Source organism: Strix aluco, chromosome 23 (genome assembly GCF_031877795.1).
Source record: "Strix aluco isolate bStrAlu1 chromosome 23, bStrAlu1.hap1, whole genome shotgun sequence".
Classification (NCBI taxonomy): Eukaryota; Metazoa; Chordata; class Aves; order Strigiformes; family Strigidae; genus Strix; species Strix aluco.
Window position 1 is genome coordinate 7,405,399 of NC_133953.1, and position 23,764 is coordinate 7,429,162.

Genomic DNA, 23,764 nt, shown 5'->3' on the forward strand with positions numbered 1-23,764 from the left:
GCAAACCCTATCTCAAAGTCTGCCTTTGGTAGAAAATAACAGCAAAAAACCGCCTCACAGGCCTCCAGAAAAAGAGCTTTTACTGCCTCTCCCTACAAGGCCAGATTTCTCAATAATGATTTCCCTAGAGAATAGCTGGGCCTGAGGTTTCCTTCCCTTCCTCTTTTCTTTTCTTTACTTTCCCCTAACTAAAAATCAGGAAGCTCTAAAATCCTCTTTGAAGTAACACTGTATGAAGAGGATTTATCCTTGTCCACTTAAATATTCATGACAGCTTGCATTTCTGTTCAAAAAGACACTTGTTTATTTAGATAAGATTTAATTTATTCATAATTTACCTAAATTTGCAGGAGCGTGCATGTACATTTTAGCTTATAAGCAGCGTAATACATAAAACATTATTGAGGCATGCAAATTACACAAATACAGCATTTGAAACTGCCTGCTTGTTTTAGGCAGATAACTAATTTCTTACCCTGAGTAGAGACACAAACACAATTGTATGGGCTTGTTGCCTGGGATTCAGCGTCTCTGAATTATGCTGCCCTTAATGGAAGAGGCACAGCTTTTTAGCAGGGCCGTGGCAAAGCCCACTTTTCTTGGAGCGTGAGCTGTAGTAACGCCGAAGCCCTTTGCTGGCAGCGTTTTTGCAGTCCTCTCCGCAGGGGCTCGAATTGGGTTGGTTGAAGTCTCCAAGTTACTCTTTGTTTCCCCGGGATGGGGTTAGGATTCTTAGCGGGGCATCATTTGTAGCGGGGTCTTGCCAGTGCCTGCGGGCTGGGATGGTGGAGCGAGCAGACGTCCCTGCTCCCACACCATCGATCCGGCCGTGTGGGATCTGCTCTCGCAGTGCATCGAACGGTGGAGTTGCTTGCCCCTAATTAACCTCTGCATCGCTCAGGGTGATATGGCCACTTGTTGCTTTCCTTAGAGCAGCCTCGTAGCCCCAAAACATCCCATTTTCCACTTGCTTCCAGATAATTGCACAAATTGGCATCCACAGAATGTGCTAGGCCATGGAAACCAGGTTTGGCTTCTTCCCAAATCTCGAACACCACGTGCCATAAGGATGGCAGCACAAGGGCTGGAGGCATAGCAGAGGTTTTTTTGCATTTGGCAGCTGGGCATCCGGCACTGACTTAGCACCATGAGAGCTCTCAGCACTGTTAGAGGTTGTTTCTAACAGGTCCCAGTCAGGAATCAGATGTTTGCAGTTGTATATACAAAATCTAGGGTATGTGGATATGAAACTTGTAGCAGGAATATTGTGCAAATCTCCCTGTGTACGGCTGTGTTACCCCACAACCTGCATTAAGATTGTCTGACGCTTCCCATAAGATTCTGCTTTCCCTTGCCTGTAACTGTGCCAAGCTGAAACTTCCGTGGCCAGATGTCCTCCCCAGGCTCGGGGGCTTTGTTTGTTCTGCAGGGAGTGGTGGACAAGGAGGGGTGGGGTCAGCAGAGCTGTTTGGTGCTTTGGGTTTTTGCTATCTGAAATCATAGCCGACATTTTTGATCGTTTCCAAGATTGGGGCTAGTGGGGAAAATACATCTTCCCTGGTTTTGCCTGGTGCAAAAGTGACCTATGAGTAGCTCCAGAGCATGAACACTTCAGGACAGCGCCTGGTGCTCTTGCTGGGGTCATGAAAATACCTTTCTGACCTTGGAAAAAAATCCCTTTCCTGCCTGGGCAGAGTGTTGAGCGTGTGCTGCACTGCGGGTTGATCGGTAGGATAGAAACTGGGAAATCCCTCCACGAGGAGGCAGCTCCTACCGGCTGTGTCCCGTGTGTCCCTTGTCCTCGCAGCCTTAAGGCTGCCAAGTAAACCAGAGCAGGGTCTGCCTTTTTTCCACAGTATCTGCTGGGTCATGCAGTGAGGAGGAGGAGGTGGCCATGACTGAATGCAGTCTGTATTTGTATTAGAAGAGACTTTAATTACAGAGGCTTAATTGTATGATCACAGTGTATTTGTTTTTTCTGCTGGACCATGCCCTCGCTGAGTGCAGCAGGTGGACAGTGTTCAATTAATGAGTTGCTTGACGGAGGCGCTGCAGTGATGAGCACCATAGGAGAGCCCAGGAGAAAACTTAATACACCGTCTCAGAACAGTGCAGCAAAATAAGGCCTGGGGCCACCCATAGAGCAGCAAGGAGAAACCACAATATTAAATGTTTCCTTATTAAAGGAGCTTTGCCTATTGTGTGCACGGTGTAGATCCTGAAATGAAATGGAGTAACAAGTACGCACAGGGAGGGCTCTAGTAGTCTTAGCTTTGGCGATGCTTAATTTAGTATGAATGATCATGTTATCAGACCACAATCTTTCAATTTACGCATCTGTGTCTGCATAAAGGTTTGCATAGGGGGATCAGAGGTATTCTTTATATAGAATTAATCACCGTATTGTCCTTTTTTTTCCACCTGGCCTTGGCTGGCATTCATGCACAGACAGTATTTTTAGGTGGGAATATTGTGGCGGAGCGTGCAGACTCAAAAGAGTTTCGTTATCAGGTGGGGCCTGTTGGAGCTACAGAAATGCAGAAAAATTATATATGTGGTGCTAGGCTATCGCTAATGCCGTATAAATGAAGAAAAACACACCTCAAAAATGAGTGCTAGAGAAGCAGCTGGCTTCACCCATGATTTTGGGAGGGAGCTGAGCTGAGGGAGTGTGTGTGTAGGAGCATGTGTGCGGAGGAGAGTCTCTGAATAAAAACTCGAGGTTTCAAATCATTTCACTTAAATAGCTCATAATTGTGAGCGTTTGAATGACACGATGCTTGCACGGCGCCGAACGGGAAATGCAGTGCTTTGGTACGCACGCGCGCACATTAATAATGTGGAGAGCTGAATATTTACTAACTATCACCGAGCATGGTGTATTGGAAAAGAATAAGCTATTGATCAGAGTTAAAAATAAATAAATAAATAAAAAATCTCGCCTCCCCACCACCTGTAGATGTATTAGGAGAAAATATTGAACTGGGCTCTCCTGGCTCCCATGCAATTGATGCAATTTGTTTTCAATTTGTCAAACGTGGCATTGGAGCAGCAATTGTTTTTGGTGATTTATTAGGAATTTTCTAACCAGGGCACTCTGTCATTGGAGTTACTTCACTTGTGTCCCAGTAGATTTTTGTCTTTCTACAAGAAAAAGCTGTGAACGCAAGAAGGTGGGTTTTTCTTCTTTTTTTTTCTTTCTTTTTTTGTTTTTTTTGAAAACTAAAAGAAAGCCAAAAAGGGAAATGGGGAAAAAGTAGCAGAATTGACATATTTTAAACATGATGACAGGATCGGCTGTTTAAATTGCCTCTGTGAATTGATTTAAAACATGTTGGTAGGCATCTCTATTTCATTAACTGTCTTCCTCCTTCATTTCAGTCACTGGAGCCATTGCCTCTTATTACCTTCCAGGCTCATGATATCCATCCACATGGTTATTTTAGTTATTACTATCTGTATACAGAAAATATAAGAGGCAATTTTGGGACAGAAGCAGCTTGGGAGGGATGTTGGGATAGTGAAATAAATAATTTGAATTCTGTATGACACCCATGATGTAAAGCCATCAGGATAACGATAGCGTTAGTGCTAGGGTGTGCATTTTGGTCAGAACCTGTGGGAAAAGCGAATGGCTTTGTGGTGTCAAATCTGCACCTGGTAATGAAGCATTTTCCCACCTTGAATCACTAATAATGACCCCAAACCAAATTTTCTCCTGGGAATCAGGCGCTCCAATGTGCGCATGGTATTTCTGACCGCTGTGGCGTCAGGAGTATGGGGAGTGCAAAGTGCATTTTCACTTGCCTCCCACTTTGAGATAGAGCGTGGGGAGCAGGAAGACCCTATCGGTGTCCTCAGGGATATTAATGATCTTGTCCCTCCAATACACTGGGAATATTGATGCTCTCCTGAAGTGACAGGGATGGTGTGAGAAGGCGTATGCGATGCACGTAGAGGCTGCTGATTGTTACGGGGTGCACCCTGTGAAGGTCTGCCTGCTAGGACTGGCCGGGAAAAGAAAAAGAGGAAAACTTTTTGGGATGTCTTTCCCAAAGCTCAGCAGCCCAGAATCGAGACATTTCCATTGCTTCTTTTCACACTGAAAAAACCCAGAGTTCCAGATTATTTTCACAGTTTCAAAAATGCTGTAGTTTACAATATTTTTCTCCAGCGCTCTGCAGAGTCATTAGCTTGCTTACAGCACTTAAAAGAAAAATGTGGTGCTTAGGAGACTTAGCTTCTGTTTGCTGTCTTTACCACCAACTAATTGGTTGGATAACGAGCAAATATTTTTCCTCTGTTCCTCAATTTCCCAGCTTTTTGGTTGGATAACGAGCAAATATTTTTCCTCTGTTCCTCAATTTCCTAGCTTTTTGACTTGCAAGTAGGAAGAGAAAAAGCTGCTAGTGGTTGGCAGATAGCAAAGGGAAGCATGTTGTGGTGAGGCAACCAGAGTCACGCTCGAGATGTGATTGCAGCTCTTGCTTCCAGCAGTTGCTCATGCTGCCCCCTCGTTTTGTGCCTCTTCTCCTTTGCTTTTGCATCCTATAGACCTGGTCTTACTCATCATATGGACCTTCAAAGCAGGCGCCCGGAGGGGAAGGGAAGGGGCGAAGCTGTGCAGGAGCCGCGTGGGGGGAACAGCGCGGTGTGACCGGTGGTTACTGTTTGGAAAGGGTCAGAACAAAGCATCCCGGAGGCTTGATAAGAGCACTCAAATGATCCTATTATCAGGGTAACTGCGGTGGGAAGAGACAGCTCCTGGCTGCACATACGAGCATTACCTTGATTTAAAGGCGGTGTTTATGGCTTTAAACTCTGAATTCCCTGGCTTGGCTTGGTTTAATTCAGACCCGAACAAAGCGTGCTTGGTGTGTTGCAAGAGGATGCTATTCACCCGGCTCCCTGTTAAAAAGCGATGTCGCTCCACACGCACGGGCACAATGAAATACACTAGTGGGCTTAATAAAGCACGTTGTAAAGGCGCCGGCTTATTGAAAACGTGGACATCCTGAGCGGCGGGAGGAGAATAGAGAGCTGACCTGACAAGCGAGAGCCGACCTCTTCAAGGAATTGATCCATTGCACGAGGACGCTCTCGCCGTAAACAGCAAAGCTTCCTGAAAACCGTGGACACGAGTTGCAAATCGCTCCTCCAGCCTGAAACCATCACCCGAGCTCTGGGCCTTGGGGAAAGGCGGCCTCTCGCTTGGCTCTTTGCTAACGACGCAGCATCCAGACCCAGCTCCTAGGAGCATCTGGTGCCGAGGTTTTAACCCATCCTCTTTTGCTGCTGAAGTGAACCCACCCCAAAGCGAAGTCTGGTCCTCCCGGCAGCCTGGGAGCTCCCTCCTGCCCTTTTAGTATGTTAAATCACGATGCGTGTTCAGGCCAGCGGTACAATGACGGCTTGGCAGGAGGTTCAGTCTGAGAGCAGCAGCTTGGTACCATCTCTCCTGCCCTTCAGACATCGTTTTGGGAATGGCAGAGGGAGCATGTTCTGTTCTTGTTTATCTCACTGTAGTTGCTTGATAAATTTGGGATAGTTTGTTTATGTTTTAGTAACTCCTCTTTGTCTCTGTATGAAAGGAATACCTATCTTTCTGAGTTTGCAGGACCAGTCTGAAGCTGCAGGAATGCAGAGGTCGCTCTGCTCGAAGAGAGGGCCACGGCTGCTGTTTGCTGGCAGGCAGGAGTCTCTCAGACTTCATTCCTTACCTCTGCATCCACCACCAGTGGCAGCAGACGTGAACCCATTGCCCTGACACCTGTGGAAGGGCTCCAGGAGAAGCCCCCTCCCATTAATTGTGAACGCATCCCTCGCAGCATCCAATTTCCAAGGCCCATCACTTAGAAATGTTAATGCTGTTTACTGTAGCATGTGCCGGATAATGGCATTTCTCAACATCTGTTTTCATTTAAAATTTCCCAGCATTTTTTTGCATGCAGCTTTTGGTAACGATGCCGTCTCGTACTTACTGGGTGGCAGGATGGGAAGCAACGGTCTCCAGCCCAAACAAAGCAGACCCAAAAATTTTATTAATGAAGATTTGCAGCTGCTCCTGGGACTTGGCAACTGCCTGCAAAAGCTGGTGACAGGATTCATCTTGTGAAATGTACCCGTGATAAATATCAAGTGGGAGTGATTAGCAAGAGGTGGTTAATTCATGAGCGGTTTTTGCGTGTTGGCTGGGGAATAATTTGGTTTCCAGTGGCAGCAGAATGTATTATTTTTCATCTCTCTCCCCTAACCTCCTTAAGACGCTGCAGGCCTGACCTTGTAAAGCAGAGACTGTTGCAGCTACTCACCTCATTTACAAGTTAAGGTTGATCAGTTTGGAAAGGAGAAGGACCTGGTGAAGCCTGAAAAACTGGGATGTGCTTGGGGAGGAGAGGGAAGGGTTAAAACCAGGCAGATTTTTTTTTTTTTTTCCCAGGTGAAGGCAGCAGTGATAGTTATGGTAGATAATCATCCTGCTCCATCTGGGCTGAAAAATTTGCTAATTGAGGCAGCACTCATTTCCTGTGGGAGAAATAGCCTCCCTGTTTTCAGGGCATTAACTGCCCCTTACTGCGAGGGTCAGGGCAGACGTCCCTTTGGAGATGCTCCCCGCCTCATCCTAAGACTGGTTTAGCTGAAATAATGTCAACTATTTTCCTCCATCCCTGGCACTTTCCATCTCCACCTTATTACAAGCTTGGCAGGGGGAAGAGGTGGGGGGAAAAGAATACGAAAAAAAATCTTTAATTTCCATTTCCAAAGCTGCGTTTCGACTCCCGAAGAGCAGGCGCGCAGGACTGATGCTCACGGAGCCACCTCTGACAGCTCGATGCCGGGGGAAAACCTGTGCTTCCATTTCCAGCCCTGTCCCCCGCGGGCAGAGCGAGCCGAGCCGAGGAGTTCACGGCGATCAGCGGGGAGAAGGAAAACAATTTGATCAAGGGGCCCTGGAGTCAGGCACATGGAGAAACTGGTCTGGTGGGGTTTTTCAGCTTTAATCAGTGTCAAGTTGATTTTATTTTTAGAGAAATGATGATATTAAAAATAAAAGGAGGGGGAGTGAGTAAAGCACCTACAGGTATATGGGGCAGAGCCCCCATCAGCTATTCAGCTGGCCCTTCCTACGAAGCTCAAAGCTTTTTAGAGCTAATTACATGAGATGTGCATGATGTGTGGGGTTGCAGGTACAATATTTTACCTCCCATCAGCAGTATGCTTCTGGTTTGCAGTATTGGGGCAGGGGGGATCATTTTATGCCATGACCAGCGTGGCTTTGGGGATGGAAAAAATCCCTGGGAAAGCTGTTTCACTCTGTCAATATATTGGGACTGGACTCGGTGCCGGGAGCAGGGCGGACGGTGGTGCTGGTCCCCTCAGCCCTCTCTGCTAAGCTGCCAGGGAGGAGGATGGCAATTAGAGTCAGTTGTGGTACTCTCGAGGAGCTGCCTCTGTGTCCTGTCACTGCCCGTGGCCAGCATTAGGTATTTATAAGAAAGATTGAAGAAAATCCTGCAGCAGGCAGATATGAGGGTCATCTACCCTCCAGACAGGTCCTGTCCTAACTCTTAATTGCTAGAAACTGCTTTAAGACCTGGAGCCTGAAGTTTTTATTGTCTGTCCCAAACTGTTCCTCCCTTTTAGCATCAACTGCCCTCACTCACCCCCATCACCCATATAAACCTTTGATTCTTTCCAAAACCATCCAAAGTCATGTTCTTGCTGACACAGACGCGCTGATAGAAATGAGCTGGTGTTTTGGGGAGATGTGGCCCCTTTTTATAGGCAGTGAATGGAGACTGTCTCCAAACGTGTCCCTCAGGTTTTCGAAACATTTTTCATCTGTGCAGAGAAGGTAAGGAAAACCTGTGGGTGGCAGGCTGTTGCCTGGAGAAGTGCTGCTGTCTTCATCTGCTTTCACTCAGCCCCAAATTCTTCCCTGTTAATGATTGTCATATACGTATATATAGATATGACCATCATGTATATATTTTTTAATTTTTTTTTTTTAGTGATCTGAATTGCCCCCATCAAAGCAATCCTAAAACCAATGTTGAGAGAAGCTGAAAGTTCACTTCTTTCCCTGCCAAAGCACATGTGAAAACGAGAGTTTTCAAACTTCTCTGACTCTTTCCTTTTCTTCTGAGTGAATGGTAGTAGGAAAACAACAAACTAAGGCTCCCAGCCCAGACTCCAGCTGCCAACGGAATTCTTAGGCTTTTTTCAGCCTTGTCTCAATGAGGGCTTTTTTTACATCCCAAGCCAGGAAGGTGAGATGAAACGCTGATGCTTGATGGTGCATAGGCAGGCCTGTCTAAACGCGCAGCTGCAGCCAGCAGTGAAGAGGTCAAGTCATAGGATGCTGTCTTTCCTCCCAGCCTCGCATCAGGCAAAGCAATGAATTTCCATAATTTTACTCCAAGTGCGAAAAAGCGCCTTTGTTGCGGAGATCGCGCTGTTCTTGCAAAGACAATGAGTCTGTGCAGCATAATTGTGACCCTGTGCTGGCAGAAATGCCAGTGTGGTTTAATGAAGAATCCTAAGCAGGGGAAAAAAAAAAAAAACCACCACATTAATGCTTGCTCACAAGCCTGCAGAGGTGAGCATTTCCTCTTGATAGAAGAATGGGTAAAAATTGGTCCATACAGCTCTTATCCTACCTCAGTTAATCAAGATAATGGTCCACTTGCAGTGAGCCACTTTTGCCTTGCTACTTCCCGTGACCTCTTTGAATTTCGTGGCATCGGTGGTGATACAATCATGTGAGTCCTGTGCCTGGAAAGCCCAGGTCTGTGCTGAAAAACAGGAGAGAGTGACCACAGCCATAGCTTTGTGGTCATCCTGGCCAGTTGACGGTGGTGGTGGGCAACAGGTGGCTTAGCCTGATCTTAGCAATCAACAGCTTATTCCTCCTGGCTTCCAGTGTCATGCTCTAGTAAGCAGGCAGCTCTTGTTGCTCATCTAGAAATCCCAATCGAATGCCTTCATTATCACACAGCAGCGTTTCCTTTGTGGATAACAAGTCATACTGCGAGCATTAATGTAACGTCGTATGGATTTGTGTTGTGGGACTGTTGTAAGCTCTGATTGAAGCTTTTCCTGTGATTAGGGTATATATTCAGGTGTGAGAGAGGGAGCCTCTGTTGTCTGGTAAGATCTGAGTTTGCAGTGCATCTCTGAGGGATGTTTATAGGGGCGTACCTCACAAAGTCAAGTTAATAAGCTGCATGTGTGAGATCTCCATCTTCCTTTATCCCATCGTGCGCCTGTCACTGGCATTGCCATCGTCTCTCTGGAGTTTATACACCACCTGTGCAGGAAACCATCATCTAGACACTGCCTGGCATTTTAGCAGCTATCTAAAGGGGGTTGTGGTTGGAGCATCGTCCTCTCTGCAGGGTGTAGAGATCTTCCTGCAGAGGTGGGCTTGTAGATGCACCACAGGAAGGGGAAGGGCATGAGCTCAGCTTCTTGTCCATCCAAGAACAAGAAGGTTCCGTGGGGGCATGAGAAATGGTCTTTCCTTGTTGTGTGGAAGAAACAGGACATCAGGTGGGGTAAGGGCTTCTGGTCCAGCAGCTGCAGGAGTTGAAAGGCAAAGTTGCTCCATCCTAGCTGAAAACAGTGATGCTTTCATTCCTTGAGGAGATCAGTTGCAACTCCTTAATTGGGATGAATGTGTAATTGGGGGAGAGGCTGACTGCACAATCTATCAGTTCTACCAATGAAAAATGATAGGAAGTGGCATCCTCCCACTGTCTGGCAGGCTCCCAGCCTCCTCCACTGCACACCTCATTATCCCCTTTGACTGCTTCATCTGCATAGCATTCATCCTTAATGATGGCGGAGCGATATTAAGTTTCCGCAGTGTTATTTGATTATCACCTACCCACTCCCTGTTCCTTCTGGAGTAGCACGGGGGCATATTTCCAAGACATCGTGGGTTGCTAGATCTGGTTGCAAGATGCGGGAGAAGGATGTCCATACTTAGGGTCCTGCCTGGTATACATAATAGTTCAAATTCAGCCTTTGCATCAGTGTTTTTGGCCAGATTTCTGTTTTCTTGGCTCCAGGAGAAGTTTTAGCTGTGATACCAGCAGCAGGAAGGTGCTCAGTCCTGCCAGGGAGTCGTAGAGCTGAGTTGTGGGTTAGACAGAAAGCCTGGAGGTACAATAAAATGGGCAAAACTTGGTGTTGCAGTACAAATGTGCATTCAGGCCAGACGATAAAGCAGTTAAATTATCCTGTGAGGTGTGGACTATATAAAACCTGCTCCTTCTCCCCTGCCTCCTAGTGAGCCCCATGTAGTATCTCAGAGACAGTCCCTGACCCTGTGAGATGTCCTTGTGGATCTTTTCTTGCACCTGACTTGCTCACTTTCTTTCTCACCATTAGTATTATCCTCATGGGCTGAACTTTGTCAAATACTCCCTGTCCATCTGAGAGATGCATGCCAATTGCAGCTTGCTTGTCCACCGAGTCAAGTAATCTCTTCAAAGACTTCTAACAAGTTAATAAGGATTGATCTGCTTTTCATGAGATCATGTTGACTGTTCTTAATGAACCTGGGCATTTTCAAGCCTTTCATTCCCCTTAAAAATTAACTTCCAAATAAATACTCGTCTTCCAGTCGATGGGCAGCTGATTCTTTCTACATATCCCCAACATGAATTAAGATTTTGATTGAAGGAGGCAGCTCTAGCTTTTGTGATGGTCACATGTTGGTTTTGAAGGGGGTTTTCAGTTAAACAAAAGCTTACACTTGGTCCTAAATAAAGATGGATTTAATTAAAGTTAACTGTCCCACTGAGCGACGGCTTGAGAAAGCAGGTTCAGGCCTGATTTTTCTGAAAGATGTATAAGATATAGTTGCTAGCCATCTGAAAACAGCCAGATCTTGATTTTCTTTTGGAGAGGTGAAGCCTCGAATAGTACAAATAAAGATGGGAAGAGCATTTCAAGAAAAGCCCTCAGAGGAATGACGTTAGTGACTTTTCCCACCAAAACCCCCATTGCTGTTAGCAACTTAGATAATCCACCCTACTGTCTGTAGCAAGGCCAGGAAAGAGATGTCAGAGTAATGGGGTCTTTGAGAGATCACTGGTTCTTCTTGTATAAATGTCCAACTATTTGCACTCTCTGTTCCCTGTCTTACCCGTTTTAAGGGAAATCCGTAGGAGTGAAGGCCTGCTTTGTCATTGCTTCCCCTGTTTGATAAATTCCCTGTGTGCATGTTACCATCTGGTCCCTAATGCTTTGTGTCAGTTTTAAGTTCCCCTAAGCTTTTATTGACCATTTCCTGTGTTATCTGCACACTCCCTAATTCCTCTTCTCCTCTCCCTGGGGATCTGATCCCTGACTTAGGCAAATCCTCATCCTCTTCATTTGCGAACACAGATGCAAAAGTAAATATTCTAAGTGTCAGTGTCAGCTTCTTATCCTCTTCTGCCTCCAATTTCCCTCTGTCACTCTTATCTGCACTGTATCCACTTATCTCCTGTGTATATATAATGGTATTTTCCTTTACTGTTTTCGTAAAAGCCGGGAGATTCTCCATCGTTAACTGTCTTTGCTCCTTTAATTATATACATGTGTGTTTACCTTCCCGAACTGATGCCCCCTACTTCTAACACATCCCTACTTCTAAGCAGGTGAGTTTTCTTTGTATGCCGCTTTGATTAAAGATAGGAACGTACTAAAAATCCCGTGTTTTGAAAACTCAAAACCTTGCGCTGTTTGAAGCTGAACCTGAATTCTGCGTCGAGCCAACGTTCCGCTCTCTGCTTTGAATGCTGCTGTGGCTCTTAGGGTGGTGCGTGTGCAAGATGTGGAATATAACACCATCGCAGCCCTCGTGGCGATGCGCTGTGTGAAATCAAGAATGGGTTTTAGGTCTGCGTGTCTTGATTCTCCTGTCTGGGAGAGGAAGATAGTATTTCCTACAAAGAGAAGAGGAAAGAGTTGTGCGGGTGAAAGCTGCTGCAGAGGGCAGCCGCTGGCAGAAGTGGGAGCTGAGCTGTGCTTTCTGTTGTGATTTTTTTTTTTGTGTGTGGATGCAGGAGTATTTTGGGAGAGACTATAGCTATAGGGCACGTGCAGTTTAAGCCAGAACATGAACGGCAAAACCCCAAAATGTTTTGGAGCATCTTCCTCTTCGGAGAGCTGCGGCCCTGGTGGACGGTCCCTGTTTGTGCTAACATCCATCCCAAGCCTCATGATTTGTGGTGTGATCATCGCTGATGTTATAACCTGCTATGAATCGATTTTTTAACCTGCAAATGCCACACAATAGCGTTTATTACATAACAGTTCCCATCAGGAAAATGTCTTGCTGTATGATGTACAGCAATACTAAACGTTGGCGTTGCGTAAGTGCTCAGCTTTTTGCAAGATGCAGCAGTTTGTAATTTCAAGATCAATATGATGATGTGTTTTTTGAATTTTAATGAATAAACTACACTGGTGTTTGTTGTTTACCTGCTTTCTGATTTTTTAACAAGTGGCTCTAGTGATAATTACTAAAATTCTGTAGTCACAGAAGGAGGGGGGAGTGGGGGGGGGAAACCTGGATCCTTCATAACTATCCAACTGGGCAATTATCTCCATACTGTATGTGCTGCTTTTCTATAAATGTTGAAATTCAGTAATTACCACTAGAGCCAGCCGTGACATTTCGAAAGCAGATACATAACAAATAGGGATGCCATGGAGTCATTAAAATTCAGATATCAAAACAGCACTCCCTATTCTTCTTTGCATGAATCCATCTCTTTGTTTCATGAGGAATTCAGTTGCCAATTAAATACCTTTTCTTTTGCTTCTTTTCTTTTTCTTTTTTTTTTCCTTTTCTCTTTTCCTTTTACAAATGAATTCTAATCTCCATGAAAGGAGCTGAATTGACAGTCGTGACAGTTGGTGCATTAGGAGAAAACATGGCTGAGTTTAGTCCTTCCCAAGGAGCCCAGCCAGCATCTCCCCAGCTTTGGAAATGGTGAGGTTGTACTGAAAATCTAGGGGGGAAGGACTTTTTCTCAAGGATTCCCCTTGTCTGCTTTTGGCACCATTTTTTCTTCTCATCCTGTAAGGGAAAACATTTTTTAGGGTTGCTAATAACTTTGGGAAATCTTTTTTGCCTGTCCCGCCCGGTTTCATCTCCAACAGGAATAGCTCAATTATTTCCCAAATTGTTATTTGCGCTGCGGTCTCATAGCAATCTCTGGCATCTGGCAGTTTGTTTTTTGTGGGTTTGTTTTTGGTTGGTTTCTTTTTTTTTTTTTTTTAAACAATGTTGTCTTGTTTACGGGTTTGACTCTTGGAAGACAGGATTTGATGCCTCCCAATCAGTCCCTAATGAAATGGAGGGATTGACAGCGTGGAATTGATCCTTCCTTTGTAATCCTGTAACAGCGAGACATGTTTGTTTCTGAATCTGTCAGTGGGTTGTATGTAAACCAGGTGTGATGAGCAACCCATGCGCTGAAAACAAGGAGAACAGCGGTTTCATAAACCTCACAAGGAGAAAAACCTGTAGGGTTTCTACGCCTCCTCTCTTCCCATATCTGAGTGCTGCTCGGATATTTTTCCGTGAACGTCTTTTAGAGACAGCAGGATGAATCTGTTCTGAGAGGGGCTGACGTACACAGAGGTAAGCCTGATCCTTAAGCATGGGTAAACACCACGAGCCTAAATAGCGATAACGAAGGGGCTTGGAGAGACCCATGCTCCTCAAGACCCACGGATTTTGTCTTTTATGGCTTTACTTTACACTTTATCTGTATTTTGCCGGTAGCAAAGGTCTCCTCATTTCTTGGACAACACCCTGACCTCTCTATTTCAGGCAGGTTATTTATTGCATCCTTCTTCTAAAAACTAATTCTACTGAGACAGAAAGATTTAATTTCGCCTTACACTAAAGGAGGAGCTGATTAGATTGTACAGTTTTAAGAGGCCTTGAGTCCATCCTTTGGTTACCCAGTAGAGGACAGCTTCATTTACTCCTCCATCAACTCTTCCCTGGGAGCAAAGCCTTCAGTGAAGCCCACTGAAGGAGAGCTTGTCTAAGGTTTATTCTTGAGCCGTATGTGTTAAGGTGAACAGGAATTATATTCACTTCAAGGAGAGATGAGGCCCTTGTGTTGACTACATTATCATTTATACTAACAAAAAGAGCTTAAAATGTTAGCATATTCTTTTGAAAACGGAGCTTTGCATCCTATTACGAGGAAGGAAACACAACCCGCGGCGCATTATATTTCCAAGTGCCTGTCAAGAGACGCTTACGGCTGTCGCCTGCTCACTGAGCATCCAACTATAGGAATAAATTGGGAAGCGCTACCCGTGCACTGATCCCCTAACCAAGAGACAGGAGACACCTTTCAATTAAAATCCAGCCAAACACAAATCTTGGATCTGCGTCGGTCAGAAACTCAGGGAAATGGGGGTTTGAGAACTGCAAAAGTTTGCTCGTGTGGATGGCGCGAGTAGAAACACGTCTTCAGCTTGGTGGTGGAGGGTGGGGGAATTTGCAGCACTGCAGATTTTGGCAGAGTGATTTCTAGCCTGGCTGGAATAGGGAGGAAAACCAAACTTAATTTAGCCTCTTTGATTTGGGAAAAGCACGAAAACATCAAGATTGCATTCTGCTGGTATCAGATGGTTGGTTTAGGTGCAAAGGAGTAAGCTGAAAGTTTTCAGTTCCAGGTGGATGAAAGTTTGATATATATATATATATATATATATATAGCATGTGGCTCTCTTGCAGGTATGTCTGGCGCTAAACTGGCCATGGGGATGGTGCCTCCCATTCCCTAAAGCTGCTCATCCACCCCCTGAGGAAAAGGCAGTAACTTGTGCTGACATCAGTGCAAGCAGAGTCTTTGTTTTAAGGAAAAATGAGAGAAAACCCTAAATCCCAAATGGAAAAGCTCAAAAAGCCCTTCCCCAAGCAGGGCTTTCAGAGATAAGCTGCTGCTTGGCAATTTGCTAACTTGAACTTTTAACACCACTGGTAGTCTTTCTAGAACCAAAATCCACCTTGAGGGGAGGAAACAAGATTGTTAAGCGAGCTGCGTGCAGGAGGTACAGGGTTGCTTCATCGGGCTGCTGAGCCTGACGCTGTGAGTCTTTTACAATTGCATCCTCTGGTTTGGAAGGAAATCGCTCGTGTACCCTTCCCGCTCTTTGCCATCTCTGCCGAGTTGCACAAGGAGATGTGTGCAGCTCCCGTACCAGCTCAAGCTCATTTTTTGAGTGAGAGTGGATGTTTTCATTTGGGCAGGGGCTCAGCACAGCATCCTCGAAGAGCAGCTTTCCTGCGCTGGAAAACCAGAGACAGTTTTTAAAAGGCAACATTTTTATTTCTGTAGAGGTCCCGCAGCTAAATGCGTGTATACGACTGTCTGCTGATGAGCACGTCTGTAAGTTGAGATCTTCAGTTGCTGTAAAGTGTTGCAGATTTGCTTTAGCCAACAGCAAACACAACAAACAGGGTTTGTGTACTGGGCGAAGCACTGGGCATGGCCACATCCTTCCAGAGCTCCGTCATGCACGAGCTGCAGGAGATGAGGCAAGAAATGACATCAGGCAGGCTTTGCTAACAGCCTGGGTGCATCTTTATTGGCATTTGTGTTACCTCAGTGCACGTCCGTACACGCTGACGCGTGCTGCGTCTGTCTCCGCGCGCAGGAGCAGGTGAAATGAAGATGTCTTGCCGTCCTTTCTCATCAACAGGGGTGCACCCAGGAGCCCTCTGATAGGCAGAGCACTGTTCTCTTCCCTGTCCACCTTGATTAATTTGGTGCCTCATTTCTGGAGTCTGTGAATTTGATTTGGTTTTGCTCATCCCCTTGATGCAGAATTTTCTCCCCCTCCTTTTAACCACCATTCTGCTACAAAGCTCTACCCTATCTAGGCTGGCCTGACACAGTGAGACTGGCAGGAGATGATGTGCTAAGTCCCTGGGCGTTACAGAGCACAAAATCCAGCCGTGAATCCTCTTTACAAGACTCCAGAAACCGCTGCTAACACCAGTGCTCCGGCCAGAGAACCGGCAAAATCGCTGCTGCTTTCAGACCCTTCAAACCCCGCGATATCAGGAGGGCTTTGGGCATGCACAAAGTACTTTCAGCTTTAACACAGAGGAGGGAATAAAAGCTCAGCCACACTGAAGTCCGTTGGAAAGGTTTCTTATGTGTGCAGTAAGATAATATATGGTAATGAGGACAGCACCAAGTTGCTGTAAGTTACAAGAACTTATCACTGCTCTCTGCTGTTGCGGCACATTCCCGGGATTCGGTCTCGCCAAAGTAGCATGAATAGATTTATTTTGTATTGTTAGACTGTCAAGCCACTGCAGAGCAACAACTTCCAAATGATAACTTCTCCAGCGTGCAGAAGTTGTGAATTACATGCTTTTAGTCCCCGGCAATCAACTGGGCTGGGTTGACAGCTGCTCTGCAGAACCTTCCTCCCACTCCCTCTCTGTGCTCGCCACGTATGGTCAGCGGCTCAGCATTAGCTCCCTCCTACCAGACCCGGTGAGGCTGTTATTAAGAATTAGATCAATTTATTTCTAGCGGCAGAACATGCCAGAGCAACCGAGCATGTAATCAAGAAGAGGGAAGCGCTTTCTTACTGATCCCTAATGTGATGTTAGTTGGGTTGGTCTGAAGGAGCTGGGTTTGAAGGAGGGGAGGTGGCCCAGGCAAGGAGATGTGTCATAGTGGGACATCTCCTTTTCTTTCTTGATGGATTGACATCTCTTTTCTAGGGCTTTGGCCCCTGTGGCTGTCCCTGGCAATGGAGATGTGAGTTTAGAGCTGTTTGGGGGTGACTTCAGCATGGCAACCATCTAGCTCTGTCCACCACAACCAGGCCACGTGGAGCTGGAGGATGTATGGCAGCAGGCGGGGTTTAACGGTGTCACTCTCTGTAGCTGTAGGTGACACCATGAAAATATACCCATCAAAGGGTACTCTGCAGCGGGCTGGGTAGCTCAGACTTTACACAAGCTGTGTGGGCACAGATAACTCTTGTAAGAGCAGGACCTCCTCTTGGATGTGGAATAAAAGGGAGGGATGGAGAATTGGAGCCACAGAGATGAAACATGTAAGGAGGCTGAGGGGAGAGCCCAGGCTTTGGTATAATTGTTCTCAAGCTTTCATTTAGTCCTGAAAAGGTAAAAATAATGGCTGGTCCTTGGTGTTCACGATTGAATTGCCTTTTTTCCTTTTTTTTTGGCTTTTTTGAGTATCTACAGAAGTTTATTTCTTCTTGTGGTGGGTGTTGCACATGTAGGTCTGGTCCGTGTGCCTTTTTCTGGATGAATACAATTATTGGGTAGGAGTATAACTTCACAGAAACTGGTATTGCAGTGCCGCCTGCCTCGTGGTACAGAGGTGCAGGCACTGGCTTGGGAACACAGAGCACCGTGCAGTAGCGTTCAGGCTGGAAAGTTTTGCTATTGTTTTTTTCATATTCCAGTAGAGCTTGAGACTGTATCAGGAAACTTCTTTGAAAAGGAAATAAACCTGTAAATTATAGCACAGTCTTTGCAGAAAGGCAAAAGGAATACAAGGTTTTTAAATGTATTATTTGCTGACCTTGACAGTTTACTTGTAATGTTATTTAAACATTTGGTTTTGCAGGGCGGTGTTCTTACTTATTTATTTAATAAGCTGCCAGCTTACAAATTGCAAAACTTTTGCAGTTCCTCTTATCTTCTGCAGAACCACTGAGATGGCAAAATATATTCTCTGTCTCAACAATTCAGTCTATATTTGCATGAGGAAATTGGAAAGCAAGTTGTTTTTCTTCGTTTGCATGACAATACCCACAGCGCAATACAATTCACCGTTTAATTTGTGATAGTTAGTGTGCGAGAAGAATGGGCCCAGCAGTTTGGCTCCGTTTTGTTGCTGATGTCGTCGTCGTCGTAATTAAAATTGATTTATAAGTAAAGGCAAAGGAATCTAAACTACCTGTTTATTCAGCATATTGTCGACCTGCAGAGCACAATAGTTGGGGTCACTGAGTTCAGATCTCCTACCGGGGACGCTGGAGGAGTTCTGCTGAATTAAGTTTTCAGGGTTGAGCTTCTAATTAGTCAAATATTTCCAAGTGGATGATGGCGGAAAATATCAGACTCAAAATCGGAGCAGGCAGCAGCAACAGCAGCAGCTGGACCTCCACTGGCTTTGCAGGAGCATGACCCAGGAGTCCGCTGGGACATCCTTACCAGGATGCACGCGCAGGTTTTATAGCATGAAATTTAACGTACCAGGAGTGACTTAATCCTTGACTCATTGCATTCATTTGTCTAGAGCAATACATCTCTGCTGCTAAGAGCTCAGGGCAGTTTTGAAGCACTTGGTTGGATTGGGGAATCCCTTGAATGCAGGAAAAACATCTGAAGTAAAGCTCTGATGTGAGGCATCCCCTGCAGTTTGTTAGTATTTTCTGTCATGCTGATATTACTGAAGACGGTTTAATGTTTCAGGTGAGGTCTAAAATGGTGAGCTGTGAAGCTTGTACTCCCAGGTTTGGTTTTTTTAGTCAATGGAGAGAAACAGGCAACTTCAGCAGATGATTTGTCTCAGCTGAAAATAGGCATTTGAGGAGACTTGCCTGCTAAAAGTGCTCATTTCTCTCTTTTGACTGTAAAAGAAATCTCAGGTGACTGATTCATTCTTCAGTGCCTGACTTGAGATATCTGTCCTGCTTGCTTCAAACAACTTTGAAGCTTTTTGGTGCTTTCTGAGTATTTGAAGAGGAATTGAATTTCCTGACTTTTGCTGTACGTCACTAGATTAATCCTTGAGCTGGAAGCAATCTGTTTCAAGTGAGACAGCGTGATCATAATTATGAAGCTGTTGAGACAACAAGAAGTGTTTTGGACAACTGGTTTGGTCACGAAGGAGTTTTGAAAGGCAGATTTAGGCCGATGCCAAATAGACTTTGAAAATCCCACTATTTACTCTTCAGAATATGCAGACACAGAGATTTTATGAGTAATCCCTGTACTACTTCAACACAAAGAAATATTAACATTAGATAGTGATCATCTGACTTTGTAAAAGAATAAATAAGGCCAGAAAGATTGCTTGGAGAAAACTGTGTAGCAAATGAAAATCCATTTCGCTTACCCTCTACAAGCACAGGCCAAGGTTGGAAAAAGGCTGAAGTATTGGTCTTTTTTAAATATGGGTCACTGTGGAGGAGCTAGAGGAAATACGCATACAAATCCTTGATGACTGTAGTTATTTGAGTGGGGTTTTTAACTTGTGTTCAGGTACTAGGGGTGTCATGGATTGAAAGCTATGTTTTGGGGGGTGAAGCTTATGATGGGAAAGAGAAAAAATAGAATGGCCTAAGAATAAAACACTCTTTTGTGCTGCTTCAGGATGTGAGGCTCAGAGATGCTGTCGTAAGGCTCATAAAAATATTACTAATCTGTGATAAGAGTTCCCCTAAAAGAAGGAATTTCTCCAACAATAGTGCAGCTACTACCAGAAGGACTGCAAGACATGTATTTTATGTTTCCATTAAAAAGCCACCTGTAAGGGTGTCGGAAGTGTCGGGAAGTCGTGGCCACCTCCTCCCCTCCATCCTACAGAAGGGAACTGCCCATCAGACCCAGCTCAAAAAGGGGAGCTCCCAGTGGAGGGAAGGTAGCGAAAAAGCCAAAAGTTTTTTGCATATCTGTACGTAGCAAGCAATGTTTGCCATTTATGATATTTCAGGGGAGACCTGACTTTATAAAGCATTCATGAGCTTGGCCTCCCGCTATGCATTTTTTTTTTTCCCTGGTTATTAGGAAATATTCAAATACTGCAAACAAATGTCAGTCTGTAGAATATTCATGAAGTCTCCTGTTCAAGTTGGTCCCCCAAGTCACTGCTGGCTGGAATACATCAAGCTAATGCTGATTGCGTACATTTAGGGTTGAATAAAGATATTCCACTAAATCAGTGCAGAACTGCTTTTTCTAGTTTTGAGACTCTGGGAATTGAAAAGGCTCAGACAAGTCCCAGTGCCAGAGAGCTACTAATGGATGTTGTTTTTCTATGTGCTTGACCATCTCTTGATATCAGGGGTGAAATTTATCTCTTCTAACTCTGGCCATCTGAAATTCCTCTCGCAACATTTTATCTGGGCTCCCCTCTTTAGTCAAGAACAACAATTACATCCTTGAAACATGACAAAATGCCAACATTTTGAAACACTGTGAAAACATCAGTTAAAAACCAAACCAAAAAAACCCCATCCACCCAAACAAACCACTTCAGCTTGCTTATATTACTTCATTTCAACATATGCAAACCATGCTGTAATGATTCTTGCTTAGTTTGGAAACAACATTTCATTTCAAAAGAAGACAGCCCAAGTTTCTGATATGAAATTGCCAGAAGAGGATGTGCCACCACTTTGAAAATAACTTTGTAAATGCTTTCTGTTTTGGTCAAGCTGGAAATAGTTTTGTAAATGAAGTAAGTGCCTCAGACAAAATAACGTTTCACGGTGGGGAATTATTTGGACCAAAAAAGAAAAAGGAAGAGTTTAGCGCTTGGCCTCCCCAGCTTTTTCTTCCTGCTTCTGACTTTGGATAATATACAGCAGAGATGAGAGAAAGGGACAACTTGATCCCAGGAGAGCAACCCTGGGAAGATGAGTGTTTTGGTTTGGCCGTCAGAGATGTAATAAAACCCAGGAGATGGAAGGTGAAGCTTCCAAAGAAATTCAGGCTAGAAACTAAGTAATACCTTTAATAGGGAGGCTAATTAGTACTCGCACAACATGCCAGGGGTTATGGTAGATTCTTTGTTATTGGCAAAGTTTCAGTGGAAACCAGATGTTTTGCTAACATCCCGGTATTGTAGTTCAAGCAGGCATTAACACGGGGAAGCTCTCATGTGCTGTTGAGGCCAGAGGTCAAAGTAGCTGATCACAGCAGTCCCACAAACCTCAAAAATCTGTGGATCCGGTCTCAGGTAGTTTGTGGACGCTGCTGCAGCGCCCGTTTATGAGAAGAGCTTTGCCATCCCTTTCTGTAACAGCCACTTGCTTTTTAGTAACAGTCTTTAGCATGCAAGCCGCAGGGAGAAATAATTACATTTAATAGAAACGGTGGGTTCCCAATGAAGATGTACGGTGCCTGTACACAGTGTGCTCCTAATGAACAGAAATGTCAGGCCAAAATAATAGATGAGGAGGATTATATTCTCGGAGGTGTATTGTATTATTACCCAGCCTTTTTGTTAGGTTGTCGGGAGATGCCGCACTACAGCTAGAGGCAGGTGTTGGATGGGAAAGACCAATGAGTTGATTGAAAAGAAGGGAATCCCACAATGCTTTTAAGAGCTCCTAATTAAAGGGTTTAATCTAGGTCTGTTTGCTAAGCATCCCAAAGAGGCATCCGGAGTGGCTGGGAGGGGAAGATGCCTTTGTTTGGCCGCCACAATCCGCAAGTGGCGATGGGGAGAACAAGCTCTCCTGGGGCTGATGTGAGACCGTCAGGTGGTGGGAAGGCAGGGCAGGTCTCTGGTGCCATACAGCCCACCTCCCCTTTTTATTGCCCTGGTGTCCCTCGGCTGTGGGAGCTCTCTGGAGCCTGCAGTGGGACTGCGAGCAGCTCTGTGCTTTCTGCAAGGCAGCTCTTCGCAGTCCCTGTGTTTCCTCCTGCTGCCCCCAGATACTGAAGTGCTTCACGTACTCTTCAGCTTATGACCCCGTCTTGCTGAATTTTCATGAGATGCTTTGCGAGCTGCTGTTCTTCAGCCAGTGCACCTTCTCAGAATAAAATGCAAGAGACCTTAAACCTTGCTCCTAATTTTTCATTCCCTGTTAAAATTGCTGCATAAGGATATTTGAAGAAGTCATTGCCCCCTGTGGATGTATTTTTTTTTTTTTCCTCTTAATAAAAGCTGGGCATGAAAGTCACTAGCTGAAAACAACTGTGTCTCGTGCTGCTGGTGTCTCACAACAGTATATTTTAAGATCATAGCTTATAACCACAGGGAGAGGTCTCTGTGGAGGGAGTGAGAAGTAACTTTCTGTTTATAGCCATTTACCTTCGACTGTAATGTATTTAAGAAGGAAAATTGCCACTTACACTTGCAAAGCAAATTGGCTTGTGCTCAGTAATAGCTTTCTAGCGTCTGTCTAGGAAAGGTCATCCTGGAGACTTCTGTGCTCTGCAGAACTTGGTCTTGATGGCAAAGAGGGAAATCATGTGGCCGCAAGCTGTAGTTTCTTCCATATATGAAGACCTCAGCACCACCACACCCAGGTTTGGCGGGTTTCTCCATCATGGTTGCATCCTGGCTGGGATGCAGATTTGTCCTTGGTGTCTCCTTATTAGAGCAGGAGCCCCCCAACACAAAAACCCCCAGCTTGTGTCAGAGACCCAGTGGTCAGCGTTTTTCCCTTCCCTCCATCATCTCCCACTTTGCAGATGCATCAGCCTGGCTGTCCTGCAAAAAGGGCCCATGTTCCATTTTAATGTTATTAGCCATCGCCTTGGCAACAAATATAGATGTTGTGTTTGCAATAGCACCGTTTCACAGGTCCCTGAGGAGTCTTTACCCTTGAGTGCATTTAGTTGATAGCGAAACCAAAGCGAACGTAAAACAAGCAGGTTGGAAAAGAGGCAGTGGCCTTTTTCACTCCAGTCGGGCTTCCGAGTGCAAATTATCAGGTTGGATAATGTAGCCGACTGTCATCCTGTGTGTAAATCTCACCCACTTATCTGTCCTCCAAACTCTAAAACAAGCAGCGTTACCAGCTAGTAAAAGCCACTATTGTGGCAAAGCTGGCAAAGCAATTATCCTAATAACTTAATCAAATAGCAGCAACAGTAATAATACAACTATGTGTGTGTTTGTAAGTATTGTCACCTTTATCAAGGCATCAATTTGGGGGAGCAGCAGGAGGCAGGAGAAGAGGTTTTTGCTTTCAGTGCATGAAGAAAAGCCATCTCCGATAATTGGGGTTTGGAGCGTGGGCATCCGGCCTCCAAATGCAATCCTGAAATCGCTGCTGGCTGCCGGGGCACCTGGTGCAGGGATGTTGAACACCTTGGAAAAGAGACTAAAACACCCCTGAGAGCTGTAAGGCAAGGACAGGAAGGTGATGAGGGTGCTCAAAAACAGACTCTGGCAGATATAATCTTGAGAACAGGGACCAAGTCACGACGGAAGTGGGAAGAGCTCAGATTTAACAGGAGGGCTTGTATTACCATATTAATTGGACAGGAGAAACTTGCTTCCAATGGTCCAGCAATTCATCTCTGCCTTGGGAGAGAGCAGTCTGCTTGTATTTCTCCCTTGTCTTAATGCTGCTTTGCATCTTCCCAGTCCCTTGCTGATTTCCTCTTGTCCCGTGCCATCTACTTCAACCTGGTGAAGCAAAACCTGGCGTTACCTTTTATTTCCATAGTTTCCCTTGCAGTGATGCCCTGATTTTGTCTGCCTGTCTCAGCCCAAACACCAGCCAAAGTGCATTTCCCAAAGCGTGCACTGGCAAACCGTGGGATGGCACCTTCCTTTAGGTGTTTTCTTCCATCAGTGACAGTGCAACAAAAAGATCTCCCTGGTCCTTTGGAGCCCATTGCATCGTTAAACTTGAGCACGACCAGGCCTGTGCAGCCAGAGGCTGGGAAGGAGACCTTCCTGGATGATCCCTGCAAAGCACTGAGGAAATGCCCTTGTCATCAGCCGGAGGAATGAGTGTCACACCAAAGGTTTGCTAATGGACCCTGCTAAAAATA

At 45.3% G+C, this 23,764-nt stretch overlaps 1 protein-coding gene across 4 annotated transcripts in view; it reads left to right on the forward strand.

Annotated features, from left to right (window-relative positions):
• The window catches only part of KIRREL3 (kirre like nephrin family adhesion molecule 3), a 356,593-nt gene that overhangs the window by 84,306 nt on the left and 248,523 nt on the right, over window positions 1-23,764 (forward strand). Inside the window, exon 1 of one of the 4 annotated variants that reach the window (XM_074848920.1) lies at window positions 11,620-11,651. The exons of the other annotated variants lie outside the window; for them this stretch is intronic. The gene's annotated coding sequence lies outside the window, so the exon portion shown is untranslated. Of the gene's footprint in view, window positions 1-11,619; window positions 11,652-23,764 lie in introns of those variants that run through there. 4 annotated transcript variants of the gene reach the window in all.